The sequence below is a fragment of the Sciurus vulgaris genome (genome assembly GCF_902686455.1).
Source record: "Sciurus vulgaris genome assembly, chromosome: 10".
Lineage (NCBI taxonomy): Eukaryota > Metazoa > Chordata > Mammalia > Rodentia > Sciuridae > Sciurus > Sciurus vulgaris.
Window position 1 is genome coordinate 62,816,768 of NC_136470.1, and position 16,708 is coordinate 62,833,475.

Genomic DNA, 16,708 nt, shown 5'->3' on the forward strand with positions numbered 1-16,708 from the left:
GATGCCCTCTTTCACCACTCCTATTCAATATCGTTCTTGAGACTCTAGCCAGAGCAATTAGACAGACCAAGGAAATTAAAGGAATACGAATAGGAAAAGAAGAACTCAAACTATCCCTATTTGCAGATGATATGATTATATACTTAGAGGAACCAGGAAATTCCACCAGAAAACTGTTAGAACTCATAAGTGAATTCAGTAAAGTGGCAGGTTACAAGATCAATGCTCATAAATCCAATGCATTTTTATACATAATTGATGAATCCTCAGAAAGAGAAATTATGAAAACTACCCCATTCACCATAGCATCGAAAAAAATAAAATACTTGGGAATCAATCTCACAAAAGAGGTGAAAGACCTCTACAATGAGAACTACAGAACACTAAAGAAAGATATTAAAGAAAACCTTAGAAGATGGAAAGATCTCCCATGTTCTTGGATAGGCCGAATTAATATTGTCAAAATGGCCATACTACCAAAAGTGCTATACAGATTCAATGCAATCCCAATTAAAATCCCAATGATGTACCTTACAGAAATAGAGCAAGCAATCATGAAATTCATCTGGAAGAATAAGAAACCCAGAATAGCTAAAGCAATCCTTCGCAGGAAAAATGAAGCAGGGGGTATCGCAATACCCGAACTTCAACTTTATTACAAAGCAATAGTAACAAAGACGGCATGGTACTGGTACCAAAATAGACAGGTAGATCAATGGTACAGAATAGAGGACACGGACACAATCCCAAATAAATACAACTTTCTAATACTAGATAAAGGCGCCAAAAATATGCAATGGAGAAAAGATAGCCTCTTCAACAAATGGTGCTGGGAGAATTGGAAATCCATATGCAACAGAATGAAACTAAACCCATATCTTTCACCCTGCACAAAACTCAACTCAAAATGGATTAAGGACCTTGGAATCAGACCAGAGACTCTGCAGATTGTAGAAGAAAAAGTAGGTCCCGATCTTCAACATGTCGGGCTAGGACCAGACTTCCTTAACAGGACTCCCATAGCACAAGAAATAAAAGCAAGAATCAATAACTGGGATAGATTCAAACTAAAAAGCTTTCTCTCAGCAAAGGAAACTATCAGTAATGTGAAGAAAGAGCCTACAGAGTGGGAGAATATCTTTGCCAATCATATGTCAGATAGAGCACTAATCTCCAGAATCTATAAAGAACTCAAAAATCTCAACTCCAAGAATTCAAATAATCCAATCGACAAATGGGCTAAGGAAATGAATAGACACTTCACAGAAGAAGATGTACAAGCAATCAACAAACATATGAAAAAATGTTCAACATCTCTAGTAATAAGAGAAATGCAAATCAAAACCACCCTAAGATTCCATCTCACCCCAATTAGAATGGCGATTATCAAAAATACAAGCAACAGGTGTTGGCGAGGATGTGGGGAGAAAGGTACACTCATACATTGCTGGTGGGACTGCAAATTAGTGCAGCCACTCTGGAAAGCAGTGTGGAGATTCCTTAGAAAACTTGGAATGGACCCTCCATTTGACCCAGCTATCCCACTCCTTGGCCTATACCCAAAGGACTTAAAATCAGCATACTACAGAGATACAGCCACATCAATGTTCATAGCTGCTCAATTCACAATAGCCAAACTATGGAACCAACCTAGATGCCCTTCAATTGATGAGTGGATAAAGAAACTGTGGTATATATACTTAATGGAATATTACTCAACCATAAAGAATGACAGAATTATGGCATTTGCAGGCAAATGGATGAAATTGGAGCATATCATGCTAAGTGAGATAAGCCAATCTCAAAAAGCCAAAGGACGAATGATATCGCTAATAAGTGGAGGATGACACATAAAGCGGGGGAGGGAAGGGTTAATGTTAGGGTTAGAGTTAGGGTTTGGGAGGGGGGCAAGTATGAAGGAAGAAAGTACTGTATAGAGGGTAAAGAGGGGTGGGAGGGGTGGGGGGAAGGGAAAAAATAACAGAATGAATCAAACAACATTACTCTATGTAAATTTATGAATACACAAATGGTATGCCTTTACGCCATGTACAAACAGAGAAACAACATGTATCCCATTTGTTTACAATAAAAAAAAAATTATAGGACCTATGCAAAGATATTGTTTATATATAAGAAAAGGTTCATTTAAAGATAGAAGAGGGACACAGAGTTCCGAAAGCAGGACAACATATTTTTAACCCTCTTATTTTAAAAAATAAGAGAAACCGCTGAAAAATTAATGGACCTTTCTCTGTTTGAAAGAGATTTATTAAAAGGAACATAATATATTTTTGGAAACTTCATGATATGATTTAAGAGTTCATGGTTATTTTAAGGAAGTTTAAGGAAGATGTTGACAGCAGTGGCATTTTTAAAAAGTCTACCAAATCATTGCATCAAAAAAATGGTAACTATATAGAAAGATGAGGAATTTATAAATAACATTTACAAAAAAATAGAGACCTTTATTTTACCACATAATCATTTCAGATTTTATGCCAATTTTTAAAAAAATGGGGTGTGACTATTATGTGAAGGTTTTTTTTAAAAAAAAAATTTGTGCCCATATTATTTAAAAATCATTTATTATTGAACCATCTTTTCAAGATAATGCATGGAATACTCATAGGATGTATGTTAACATGGCAATGTTCATGTATTGAAATATAGTAACAAAGTTCTCCACAGAGCACGGAAGACAAGTGGGTGAGGACAAAATTCCAACAGCACAAGTCTGCAAGCATCAGCCTCTGTGCAAGAGGTAGTAGCTGGAGGGAGGGCAGCAACGTGGTATGATATAGATCTGAGAGCAGAAGAACCCCAAAGGGCCAAGAGGAACTCACTGGAGAATATAGTGGGTCAAATGGCAACACAGACTGAACCAGGATGGCCGAGCACACTCCATTAGCAGGAAATCACAGGAGACTTCTATAAGAAGGAAAGGGGCTAGGGAAGATTTTTGCGAACTTTTAAAATGAAGCTACTTTGGCTCCTTCCAGGGCAAGGAAGGCCTCACACTGAGTAGAAATTAATAGTGGCATTCAAGTAGACCAGGATGGGAATAATAAGATGAAGAAAAGAAAATGTTTATGATGTAACAAGAAGGCAGAGGTGGAAAACAGCACAAAAAGCAAGCCACAATTATTTTTAAACTCTTTATTAAAAAAAAGAAAACAAAAACAAAACAATAAAAAAAAAAAAAAAACAGAAAAGGTTATCTGGAGATAGAAAAGCTATGTCCAGTCATTCTTCCCTCTAAAAGTTTGAAAAACTAATTAAGAAGCAGGAAAGTACTGAGGTCGAGTCTCATATGAAGCTATTATAAGAGACTAAAGAATAGAATAATTTCCCGGCAAACAATGAAATCATACTAGAAGCACATATCTACAGAACAGATTTTTAAAGAGATAAAAGAGACTAAATAACACAATACATAAAAGCACAACAAAATTTAGAACAAGAAAAACTCAAAATGAGGCAGCAATTCAGAAAGAATGAGGGGGGAAATTAGCTTATTTCAGAAGCAAAAATTAAACAAGAAGGAACACAAGAGTGAATTTATACAATATATAATGCTTTAATAAAAGCAGAAGGTATAAGTAAGAAAACTTTAAATTCAAAAGAAATAAATAGAAAGAATTTGAGGGAAAGGAGCAAATATTGAAATTAGGCAAGGAAGATTTAACATATGGTAAATTCCTGCTAAGAAAACCAAAGCAGAAGAACAAATACTAATTTGTTTTTTCCTGAAATAAAAAATGCTATTCTAGTAAGACTATTACATGTATAATATGAAATAAAGTAATTATAGAATAATTTAATTATATGAATCCCTGTGTCTTTGAGAACCATGATTCTTCATGTTTTGAAAAGGAGAGATAGACGTAATGTATACAGATTAGGTGAGAAACTTTGTAGAGTCCCTAAATTTAAAGTGGAGGTATTAAACGTTTTATCCTGAAATTTGTATATACATATATGGTGCTAGGAAAGGGATAGAAGTAAGAAAGTAAAGAAGAGAAAGAATGAGGGAGAGAAGAGAGAAAAGAGAGAAGGGAGAGAAGGAAGACCTTTTGTAGTTATAGCTACTGAAGAAGTCTAGGAGCAATGATCAATCCTGTTGAAACTGATTTCTTGGAAAAACAGCTGACTCAAGTCCTGAAGCAGAAAACGTACAAAGTAAACTGAAACACCTTGTCACACTGTGATATTATGATGTCTACTTTGGGTGTTTGTTTGTTTGTTGTTTGTTTGTTTTTGGTACTGGGTGCTTAACCACTGAGCCACATCCCCAGCTTTCTTTTCTTCCTTTTTTTTTTTTTTCTTTTCAATTTTGAGACAGGGTCTCATTAAGTTGCTTAGGGTCTTGGTAAGTTGCTAAGGCAGTCTTGAACTTGCTATCCTCCTACCTCAGCCTCCTAAGTGTCTGGGATTAGAAGTGTGCATCACCATGCTCTGTTTCTATTTTGGTTTTCAACCATGGTTCCTGGCACACAGTTCCCTCCAGAAGGTGGAATCTAGAAACTAGAATTTCTCTTCCCCAAGGTAGGTCTTGGAAACTCTAATCTTCCCCCACCTTTTTGTCTTAGAGCTAGCCATAAATAAATTATCTGACCGACTCATGTCTGATAGTTGGTCATAAGACCCTCCTCACTTCTGAAGGGTCTTATCCCATACCCTGGATGAAGAATCTAAATGGACAGGGCTTTCTGGCTTTCCCACCTTGTCCATTAGCAATCATGTCTACATATTGAAGCCTCCATAAAAATCCAACAGTAAGGAAGTAGAGAACTTCTGGGTAGCTGAGCACATGGAGAACCTGGAGGGTGACAAGTCCAAGAGGACATAGAAACTCCTTTGTCCCATACCTCACCCTATGCATCTCTTCACCTTACTCTTTGTAATACCTTATCCTTTATAATAAATTAGTAAATGTAAGCAACTGTTTCCTGAGATCTGGAAACCATTTAAGCAAATTAGATGAACCTGAAGAATAGGTTATAGGAATCCCAATTTGTCACCAGTAGGTCAGAAGCACAGATCACAACCTGGAGCTTGCAACTGGCCTCTGAAGTGTGAGGAATATTATGGGAAGTGAGCCCGCAACCTGTGGGATCTGATGCTATCTCTTGGTAGATAGTGTCCAAGTTAAATTGAATTAGAGGAAAATCAGCTGCTGTCCATTGCTGAATTGCTTTCTTGCTGTTGGGGAGAAATCCCTGTACCTTTTGACATCACAGAAGTCTCTGTGTGGACTGTTGTGTAAGAAAAGAGGAAAGTCGAGGTACTTTGTTTTTTCCAACACGCACACCTAAAGCAAGGAAGCCAAGGAAAGTTATGAGGGTTGTGCTAAAAGGTCTATAGCCAACTCGAAGAGGCTCCCATTGGCCAAAGATGGGATAAATGAGGTTCCAAGTGAACAATAATAACAATTCATTTTTAAAAATATTTTTTAGATGTTGATGGACTTCTATTTTGTTAATTTATTTATATGTGGTGCTGAGAATCAAACCCAGTGCCTCAATTTATTAAAACCTATCAACTGTGGGGGGAGAAGTAAGCAGAGAGAGTGAGGGCAGGGTGTCCATCCTCACAAGGCCAAGAGAGAGTTTACTGTCAGTTCCTTTTCTTTTTCTCCTTCTCCTCCTCCTTTTCTTCTTCCTCTTATTCTTCCTCCTTTTCCTCTTCTCCTCCTCCTTCTGTTAGTACAATTCTAGTTTGAGATTTTTGTCTTCTACATTGAATTGAACACAGTGATTTTTAAATTATGACTATGTTTATGTAATTATTCTAGCCAGAACCTACACACTACTTACCTAGTGACATGGGCTGAATAAATTTTGAAGGAATGGTGGGAGATAAATATAAAGTTACATTTTGATTATAATCCATGTCATATTTATTCAACATGGTAATTACATGTATAAGATATGATGGACTCTGTCTCCATGAAGCTGACAACCCAGAAAGATTTTACATGTATCTAAATATAGACATCATTACCCTATGTATATATAAGATTACACAAATGGTATGAATCTACATTGTGCACAACCATAGAAAGGAAACGATGTACCCCATTTGTGTACAATGAATCAAAATGCAGTCTGTAAAAATAAAAAAAACTAAATAAATAAAAAATAAATGAAATAGTATGAATGAAGTGCCATGATGGAGGGATAATCAAAATTCTGTAGTTTAGTAGAAGTATCACTTCCATGGAGGCAGGAGGTGTGGATGGAGAAGGGGTAAGGGACCTAATGCTGTACTGCTCATACTAGTCTCCTAGAACTTGGGCTACCCCCAAAGTATAAATCAAACCAACCTAACCATTCAGTAAGGTACTATGTGAGAAACCACAATATACAGAGCTGTGCTTCACAAGCTATCAGTAGTGAAAGACTTTTTTTTTTTTCTTTTCAACCTATTGTGGTCAATATTTTTATATAATTCATTGGTTACTAGAAAAATGATCAAGTGTATGTTGTGGTGATGTTAAATTTGTTATAAACTTTTCTGCAAGCTAACTTCAATTTTTATACTTTTATTGTTGTTGATGTAAATTAAATGCCAATATACTCTGAGCAGCACTCCAGATGACTGTAGGGCAAGACTTTTCATGGCAGGAGACTATTCCTGCTATGAAGTGGCATTAGCTGTTAACCAACCCCTTGAACCTCTCTGGACTTTAGTTCCTTTTTGGGGGTGCAACATAGAATAAAGGAATTAAATTTGCCCTAAAACTCTAGACTGTATTGTGCTTAACTGTTACGTGCCACAAATGGGCCTGGCTAGATTGTCATCTGCCCATACTGTGGCCCTTGGGTAAGAACTGTTTTCTTCTGGGAGCCTTTTCCCAGCCTTCTCTAATATTTCCAGGTATACTGCTACAGTTTAGGGCTAGAAGGCTAGTTAGGATAAGCAGGGCTTCAAGGAAGCATATTTTCTGCAAAACTATTCTAGGCTAATCTTCAATTACTTCTAATCATAGTGCCATAAAACCCAGAAGAAATCAAAACCAAAAACTTGAACCACAGACCCCAGCTTATGTACTAGGAGCCATGATTCACATGCTCAGGATACTAAGTACAAGTATCTTGAACAAATCTGTGTGCTAGTGTTCCTCCCATTCCCAGCCAACTTGAAAGGTTCAGTGGCATTTATAATATTTATAAACTCCAAATACCAAGTACAAGCTAGGCACTCAGTAGATATGCAATAACTATTTTTCAAACAAATAAATGAATGGATGAGAATGACTCATTTCCTTCAAAAGTCCTCTATACGCTAGCCTTCTGTGCCCTAGCTCCTTACTGGCTCCTGGCTCCTTACTAGATACACCATGATTCCCGTGCTTTTAGGGAAAGAGAAGAGATAATACAAAAAGCAAGGGTCCAAGTTTAATAGATCTGAGTTCAAATACCAGTTTCCCCTCTATTTTAATCAAAATATTAGTCTTTGATACAATTACAAACCTCTGTTTATTCCTCTTTAAAAACATCTGCTAGAAATCAGGTGACTGTAAGGGCAAGACTCCTTCAGCAGTAACTCAGAAGTTAAGGATTTTTCTTTTGGGTAACTCCGTTATCTCAGCAGTAGGGGAACAGAGAGATTGAAGATTTATGCAGGGCCTTTTCATCTCATATTTCATTGAAAAGAACTATCACTTGAGCTTATTTAATTGCAAGGGAGGCAGGATATAAACTTTTCACTTTCAGGAAAGAAAAATACCAACTGGAATGTTGAACACAAAGCACTATCTCTACTATTCTCTCTAACCTCATGAAACTGTGGATTTAATTAACCCATTTGTTTCCTCTTTTGAGAAATGAAGATAAGGATATTCACCTAGTAGGGTTTCTTTTGAGATGAAAATTAAACTTACATGTATAAAGTGCATTGTAAAACGCTTTCACATCACTGGAGCTCAGTAATGGTAGATTCTTTTCTTCCCAAGGTGAGACAGGACAGTAAACTTGCCATAACACAATGGACTCACTGAAGAATACATATAACCATGTCCTAGACTACATGTCTTTTTTTAAAAATATATTTTTAGTTGTAGATGGACACAATACCTTTATTTTATTTATTTATATGTGGTGCTAAAGAACCCAATGCCTCACATGTGCGAAGCAAGTGCTCTACCACAAAGTTATAACCCCAGCCCTACATAAGTCTTAAAAGCAGTCCTCCTACTTTTAACTACTTGTCTTCCCACTGGATTATCAACAAATCCATACCTTTATATAATTTTTAAGTGGGATTGCTAATTGTTCTATTAGTAGGCATATGCAGTTTCCCATAACGATCCCAATCATTAGCTCTAATTAGTAGATATATACAGAAATGTTTTATGTAAATTATAATAAAGTCAGAGTTCTAAACATCAAGCTTTCTTTCCTTCCTCTTCATACATACTATACAGTCTGAAGTGAATGTACTGAACTTGTTAATAAAGACAGATCTAAAAAACACTTTAATAAAATTGATTTTTATAGGACTATATATCTTGAAACTGCAGAACATATTTTTCTCAAGTGCACACGATATGTTTATTAAGATGGAAAAATATTGGGACTGTAGTATCTCAATCGACTTTAAATTATTGAAATCATACAGCATATGTGCTTTGACTACAATTATATTCAATTAGAAGTTCTTATTAAGAGATTTAGCAAAATCCCCAAATTTGGAAACAACTTCTCAATAGTTTATGGAACAAAGAAAAAAGATATGAGAAATTAGAAATTATTTTGAATGTTTTAATTAGGATGGATAAGCTGGGCAATCTGTTGTAAAGAATGGTTACTATACAGCTAATAATGATTGCATAATTGAAACTAAGAGAGAACATCTTAAATGTTGTCACAAAAAAAAGTATATGAGGTGATGATATACCAATTAGTTATTTAATCATTTTACAATGAATACTATATCTAAACAGTACTTTGTGAACTGTAAAAATGCAACTTTTATTGTCAATTATATCTTATTAAGTCTATAGGGGAAAATGCTATTTTGAGTAGAATCATGACAATACAACATATCAAACTTTGTGGATTTACCTAAAGCACTGCTTACAGGGAAATTCTTAATTTGAAATACTTATTTTAGAAAAGAAAGGTCAAAATTAATTAGTTAAGCTTAGAGCTCAAAAACTTGCAATAGGAAGGTAACACACACCCATAGTAGTAGAAAGAAGAACACAATAAAGGTAAGAGCAGAAATACATGAAATAAAACAAGTGAACTGAGAAACTTATCAAGGCAAAAAGTTCATTTTTTGAAAAGATTGACAAAATTGGTGAAGCTGTAGCCATAAAGAACAGAAATTACAAATGTAAGGAATGAAAGGAAACTTATTATCACAGATCCCACACACATTAAAAGGATAAGAAAATATAATGAATAGTTTTATACAAACAAATTTGACAGATGAATAAGGAAATTCTTTGGAAAACACAACTAATCAATACAAATAAAAATGAGACAAAATTTAAATAAGACTATATATGTTAAAGAAATTAAATATGTCATCAAAACTTGCCCAGAACGAAGATTCCATGCCAGATAGTGGCATTAGTCAATTCTATCATGTATTAAGGGGAAAAAATAAAACCTATCTTACACAAATCCTACCAGAACACAGCAAAGAAAGGAAAGCTTACAATTTTTTTTTAAAATGAGGTCAGCATGCCCTGAATATCAAACTAACAAAAGAATTTCAGTAAAGAAAGAGGGAAAAGAAGGGGAAGATGAGAAAAATTACAAAATAGCATTCCTCACCAGCATAGATGGAAAAGATCCTTAAACAAAACCAGTAGTATATAAACAAAATAATACATTACAAATAAATAGTGTATATCCCAGGAACACATGAGTAATTTAACATTCAAATATCAGTCAATGTAATTTATAAAATACTTCAATATGAAGAGAAGCAGATGATAATTTCAGTGGATTTAAAAATCATTTTATAAAACAACACTAATTTATGACAAAAACTCATCAGATTATAAACAGAAGGGAACTTTTTCAATCTGATCAAGGATGATAATAACTGCAACTGAAATTCTGAGATTGATTGTACTCTATTTACAATTTTAATAAATTAGCCTGTCATTGTTTCACAGATGTTGGCAGAAGATACAAGGCTCCTGGGTCAGCTGTAAAGGATAGTTTGTGTTGCCGCCCGCAGCAACAATCCTGTGGGAAGGAATCGGAGGTGGACTGGGAATGAACTACTTCTATTTCTGGGCTGCTTCCTTGCTTGCTTACTTGTTTATAGAGGAAGAAAGGCTTTGCTTAGAGGAAGAGAGGCTTTGCTTAGAGAAAGAGACTTTGCTTAGAGGAAGAGAGGCTTGCTTAATTTTAGAGATGCTATGCTTTCAGAGAGGCTATGCTTTCAGAGTTCTACTCTTCTTAGAGGTGGGTCGCTTCTTGGAGGCATGGGGTGCGGCATGCAGCATGCGGCCTGCGGCCTGCAACCTGTGTCCTGCGTCCTGTGACCTGCAACCTGCAACCCAGAGGTGTGTTCTTAGTGGTGCATTCTGTGATCTCCTCCCAGGTGAAGAGAATGTCTTATATACACTAAGGCAGCCAATCAGCTTAGGATTAAGTAGCACGATTGGAGCATGCAACACAGTACCAATCAAGAAAGAATGAGGAGCATGTGTCAGCCACTAGCACAGAAGAGACATTAATCAATCAGGCAAAAGGTCATGAGAGATCACGCCGTATTAACACTAATTATGCGTCACCTCTTGGCCCAACGCCAGCCGCCATCTTAGGGCTACTTAAACATGTCTCTACAAGTTTGTTTTTCATAGCAATAGTACTGGGTATCTTCATTTTTTGGTGTCAGTGTCCCAAGTTTCATTTCTCAAAAGGTGACACAAAGGGCTGGGTAACACTTGTACACACAGTGGTTTGTATTACAAAGGAGATACTCTGAACTTAGGGAGTCAAAATGTCTTTTAATTAGCAATAAAGAAACATGACCAAATTCACTCAGAGGGAGGTGTTATTCTTATTATGCTGGACAGTAAAACAAAGAGAGACACTATACTTTCCAAAGCTCTTCATTATATAAATATACTTAAAAGAGAGTTCAAAACAAAATGGTAGAATATCTGCTCACAAATTATGTTGCAACATGAGAGGCTCACAGAAAATTGTCTCCTAAGAGGGATCTATATTACACCATAGCTAACATAACTGATAATGAAATATTAAATGCTTTTTAAATAAAATCAACAAGTATGAGTAGTTATATCATTTCAATGCAATATTATTCTGGAGGTCTTCTTCATTGTAGTAACATAAGAGAAAGAAATAAAAAGCATGATATATTTAAAAAAGCATAACTGTCTCTCTATTCAGAAGGTGTAATTATTTACATGGAAAATTCTGAAGAACCCATAAATGAAAATAAGTGAACTTGGTAAGGTTACATACTAAGGTGGTTTTTGAGAACTACTTTTGTCTCTCCAAATTCATATGTTGGTATTAGGAGGCAGAGTTTTCAGAAGGTAATTTAGGCCTTGATTTAATAGCCTTCATACGTGGGATAAGTGCTTTTATCAGAAACGTGATAGGTAATTTCTCTCTTGGGCACATAAGGATATAAGATAGTCACCTTTAATCCAGGAAGTGACCTCACCACACAACAGTCACCTTGATTTGTGAACTTCCTAACCTTCAGGACTATAAAGAAATAAGTGTTTGTTATTTAAACCACCCAATATGTGGTTATTCTCCTATATAAGTTCAAACTAAGATAATGCTTAATGTTTTTAAATTTGTACTTTTACATACTAGCAACAAACACTGAAATGGAATTCTAAAAATGTTTAAAAATAAATTTCAGATATTTAAAACATTTACACTGGAAACTAAAAATTACTGCTGAAATAAAAGACCTAAGTATATGCATTGAATCTGGGTATGTTCGTGCATGCCTGCAATTCCAGTGATTTGGGGTCTGAGGCAGGAGGATCTGGAGTTTCAGGCCAGCCTTAGCAATGTAGTGAGACTCTTCTTAGAAATTTAGCAAGACACTGTTTCAAAAAAAAAAAAAGAAGGAGTGGATGCTCAGGAGTAAAGCATCCCTGGGTTCAATGCCCAGTACCAAAACCCAAAAACCTAAATAAATGAAGATATACCACATTCATGTACTGAAAAACTTGATATTGTTAAAAATGCCAATTCTCTTCCAAGTTGATCTATAGATGTGGCACAATCCCAATCAAAATTCCAACTAGATTTACCTATAGCAATTGATTTACAACTATATATGAAAATTCAAAGGACTCAGAACATCCAAAGCAATTTGGGAAAAGAAGAATTGGAGGACATTATGCTACTTGATTTCAGATCTTCCTATAAGGCTCTATCAATCAAGGCATGGCATAAGGATTGACAAGTAGATCAAAGGAACAGAAGAGAAAGCCCTCACATTACCACACTTTTATAGTCATTTGAGTATTATGAGCAATTCTAGAAAGGGTTCAAATGAGAAGAGTAGACTTAGAACTCCTTGGAGATTGGGTGGGTGCTCAAGACCAGAACCCTGACAAAAATGTGGATAGTAAAGGTCATGTGAACAAGGATTCAAATGGAAATAAGGAATATCTTATTAGAAATTAAGAGCCCATTCTTGTTTTGGTACTTCATAATGCAGGTTAGCTGCATTGAGTTCATTCCCTGACACAGCCATGGGGCGGGCTGCCTGATACTTTGGAGACCATCCCCTGCCTGTGTTTAGAAGAAGCCGGACTTGGAGTTTTAAGATTTATTGCCTTCCCTATTCAGTTTCAGTCTTGTTGAGGGTCTGGGACTCCTTTTTGGGTTATGTTTAAAAAAGTTTACCTTTTGCCTGTTCCACTGTTGTAATTTTTTCTTAATTTTACAGGCACTTAGCTAAAAGAAGTTTGTCTTGAGTTCCAGGAGAGACTTGGACTTCAGATTTTAGAACCAGTTAAAACTCTGGGGGCCCTTGGCATAAAATAAACATTTTGAATTGTGAGGATGTGAACGTTGGGGGTCAGTGCTGGAATACTATGATCTGTTTGAGTGTGTCCCCCAAAGTTTCATGTGCTGAAAGCTTGATCCCCAGTGTGAGAGTATTGAGGGATGGGATCCTTAAGAGATGGGGCCTAGTAAAAGGTAACTGGGCCATGGATTTAGTTTCCATCATACTGGGTCGAATGAGCCTAGCCCTTCCCTGGTCTACTACTTGCTTTCCCAACATATGATCTCTTCTATATGTGCTTCACCTTTTTGATGCCATCTGCCATGAGGCCCTCACCAGAGCCTAGTAGATGTGGATAGCATTCTCTTAAACCTCCAGAATTATGAGCTAAATAAACTTTTCTTTATAAAGTAACCGGGTTTAAGGGTTTTGTCACAGCAACAAAAAATATATCAAGACAGCTAACTTAAAAAAGCAAAAGATAAATACTGGTGAGTATGTGGAGAAATTAGAATTTCTTTTCACTGTTAGTGGAAATGTAAAATAATGTTGCCACTATGGAAAACAGTATGGAGGTTCTTCAAATTATTAAAACTAGAGCTACCATATGATCCAGCAATTTACTTCTGGGTATATACCCAAGGAACTGAAATCAAGATCTTGAAGAAATACCTGCACTATCATGTTCACTGAAGCATTATTCACAAGACACAGATGTAGAAACAACCTAAATGCCCCTTAGATGCATAAAGAAATGTTATATAAACATGAACTATATTACTCATCTTTTAAAAAGAAGGAAATGTTACTTTATGGAACATGGATGAACCTGGAGGACCTAATAAAAAGTCAGTCAGTCACTGAAAGACACTTACTGCATGATATCACTTACATGAAGTACAGCTAACATAGTCAAACTCATAGAAACAGAGTCAAATGGTGGTTGCCAGGGGCTGTGGGAGAAGAAAATGGGAGTTGCTGTTCAACATGTATAAAGTGTCATTTATACAAAATCAATAAATTCTAGAAGTCTGATGTACATTATGGCCATACTTAATACTGCATTTAAAAAGATTTAAGTCTCATAGCACAGCAAAATTTCTACCATGTTCATTTTTAAAACAGATGATCTGCTAACAAATTATTTCACTCTTTAGAATTAGACTTCAGGTATTCATAATTTATCCTCTTTTAGAATTTTAAATCTGAGTAAGATCAAATAAAAATGCTTCATTTTTAGCTGTTTTCCCTCATTTAATAAAGTATGCTCTACTTAAATACCAGCTTTAAATACTGGCATTCAAACAATGAAATACTATTCTGCAATATAGTAATGTATCTGTAGTGAAAGAAGTCTTAGAAGTAAATGCTATTCCATTTACATTAAATTCTCTAATAAAACTACTCTGGGGAAAAAAAATCAGAACAGTAGTTGCTGCTGGAGGAATGAGGGCAAGGACTGACTGGGAAGGGGTTTGAGGGAATTTTCTATGGTGATAAGTTTGTATCTTGACAGCAATTTGGATTATAAAAGCATGTGCATTTGTTAGACCTCAAAGGAAATTTAAGGATTGTACATTTCATTGTAGATACAGTTTACATGAAGAGAAAAAAATTAAAATAATAATAAATCCTAGTTAAGGATATGCACATTAGTTTGGGTAAAGTGTATGGATATCTGTAAATTCCTTTTAAATGTTTTTCAAGATGGGTTAGTGGACAGATAAGGTGTGGGCAGGATATTTTGCCAGAGCAGTCCTGGTAAATTAGTAGTGTGTTAAAAGGAGTCATATCAATGGCTTTCAAACTTCTAATCATAACCTACAATATAAATTCATTTTATTATATCTGAAAGGTTTTAAAACAATGTCCCTTACTACAGTCAGTGAATGTTATTTTCAGTTGTTTTATTATATTCCATTAATTCATATAAAAATTCCAATAACTGATTTTTAACTCATGAACTGACCAAATGTTGAAAAATGTTAAAGAATGCTATTATTTGTTGAAACAACAAAGACCCCTAGCAAACGAGAAATATGGAAAAACAGACCTGGAAGGGACTTTAGTGGGCATCCACTTTTTTAAAGTACACTCCCCTCAACATAAAATTTTAGCAGAAACTCCAAAATATCAAACACATAAACATGTTTTGTTAAGACAGTAGTAGAGAGAGTAGAGCTCCCTTCTCCAACCCTGACAGCCCTTTATAGCTCAGCAGCACCAAGGAATTTTGATGAGAACAGGACTTAAAAAACAAATTCTATTTAATCCATTCCCCTCATTTTAGAAAGGGGAACCTGGAGTGAAGGGTACTTTATGTGAAGGACTATAAGGACGTTATGTGAGATTGTCAATGATTACAAGTCAATGCTAGATCTGGATGCACCACAATCCTTCAATAAATGTAGGAGTGAGACTCTCAAACAGATGAAATTCACAAATTTCATCCCTCTCCTCGTACACTATAAGAAATGAGACGAGAGCTGTATTTGGTAAATCTGACACCCATGTGCTTAAATTTTGTGCTGTTCTACCGCCCTCTGCTGGATGAACATAGTTATTTGTGGCCTCAAAATGAAGTGCCAGTCCAAGTTATGGGAACAACAATCACTGCCATCATCATACCAGCTGCAGCATTGTTGAGCTCAAGCACTGAATCACATACTTACGTCCTGAGCTCATTTAATCCTAACTACTCTATGGTTGGAATACTTTATCTTCACTTTGTCAGTGAAGAACCTGGAGGCTCAGAAATAAGTAAACCAACCAAGGAGATACAACTAAAAAAGAAAATTAAATATTGGTTCTAAAGACCAGTTCTTCATAACTTGTGTTCATGAAATATAAACTCTGAATTTGTCAACTGCTTTGGTGATAAACCTGGACTGGTATCACTTGAGATCTACTGATTCACTGATTAATAACGATGGAATTATGAAAATGACCTTTATTCTAAAAAGTCTCAAATAAACATTTTCCATTAGTTTCTCCCTCTGAAGAAGGTCCCAAATTTATCAGAGGAAGTTGACTCCTTTCCTCTTAAACATAAGACTTTCATCAATACCATCCATCTCCTTCCACATTAAAATAAAAATGTCAATGTGCTTAAATCTTGTGCTGTTCCACTGCCCTCTGCTGGATGAATTCTTTCCTAACAGTAGGAAAGAATGCTTCTCAAGGTTTCTCTCCATGTGATACATGCCTGAATCTCCTGCCCTGGAATCATCATGTGAGTGTTGGCTCAAGGCACAGAATCCCAGACAGTTGGATATGTTTTGGAGATGGAGAGGGTAGGACTTGATGCTAAGAAATGGGGCTAATTGGGTGGAGTGCAGAAAGACCAGGAGGAATTAATTAAAGATGACATCAGAACTTTTGGCTAAGCATCTGGGTAGACACCAATGACTCAACTGAGATGGGAAGGATTGGGAGAGAAGCATGGGTTTTTATTGTTAATTCACTTGTGGTAGTGTTTTGGCAGATTTAAAATCAGGAGTTTGGGGCTAGGCATGTTATGTTTGTGATGCCAAGTAGATAACCACACAAATAACTGAATTTTTAAATTCCAATCTATTTAATATCTACTTTTTCCCCCTTCTTCTACATAGTGCTTTTTTTCTTTTATTTATCTTTTATTTTTTTACAGACTGCATTTTGATTCATTGTACACAAATGGGGTACATCATTTTGTTTCTATGATTGAACACCATGTAGATTCATACCATTC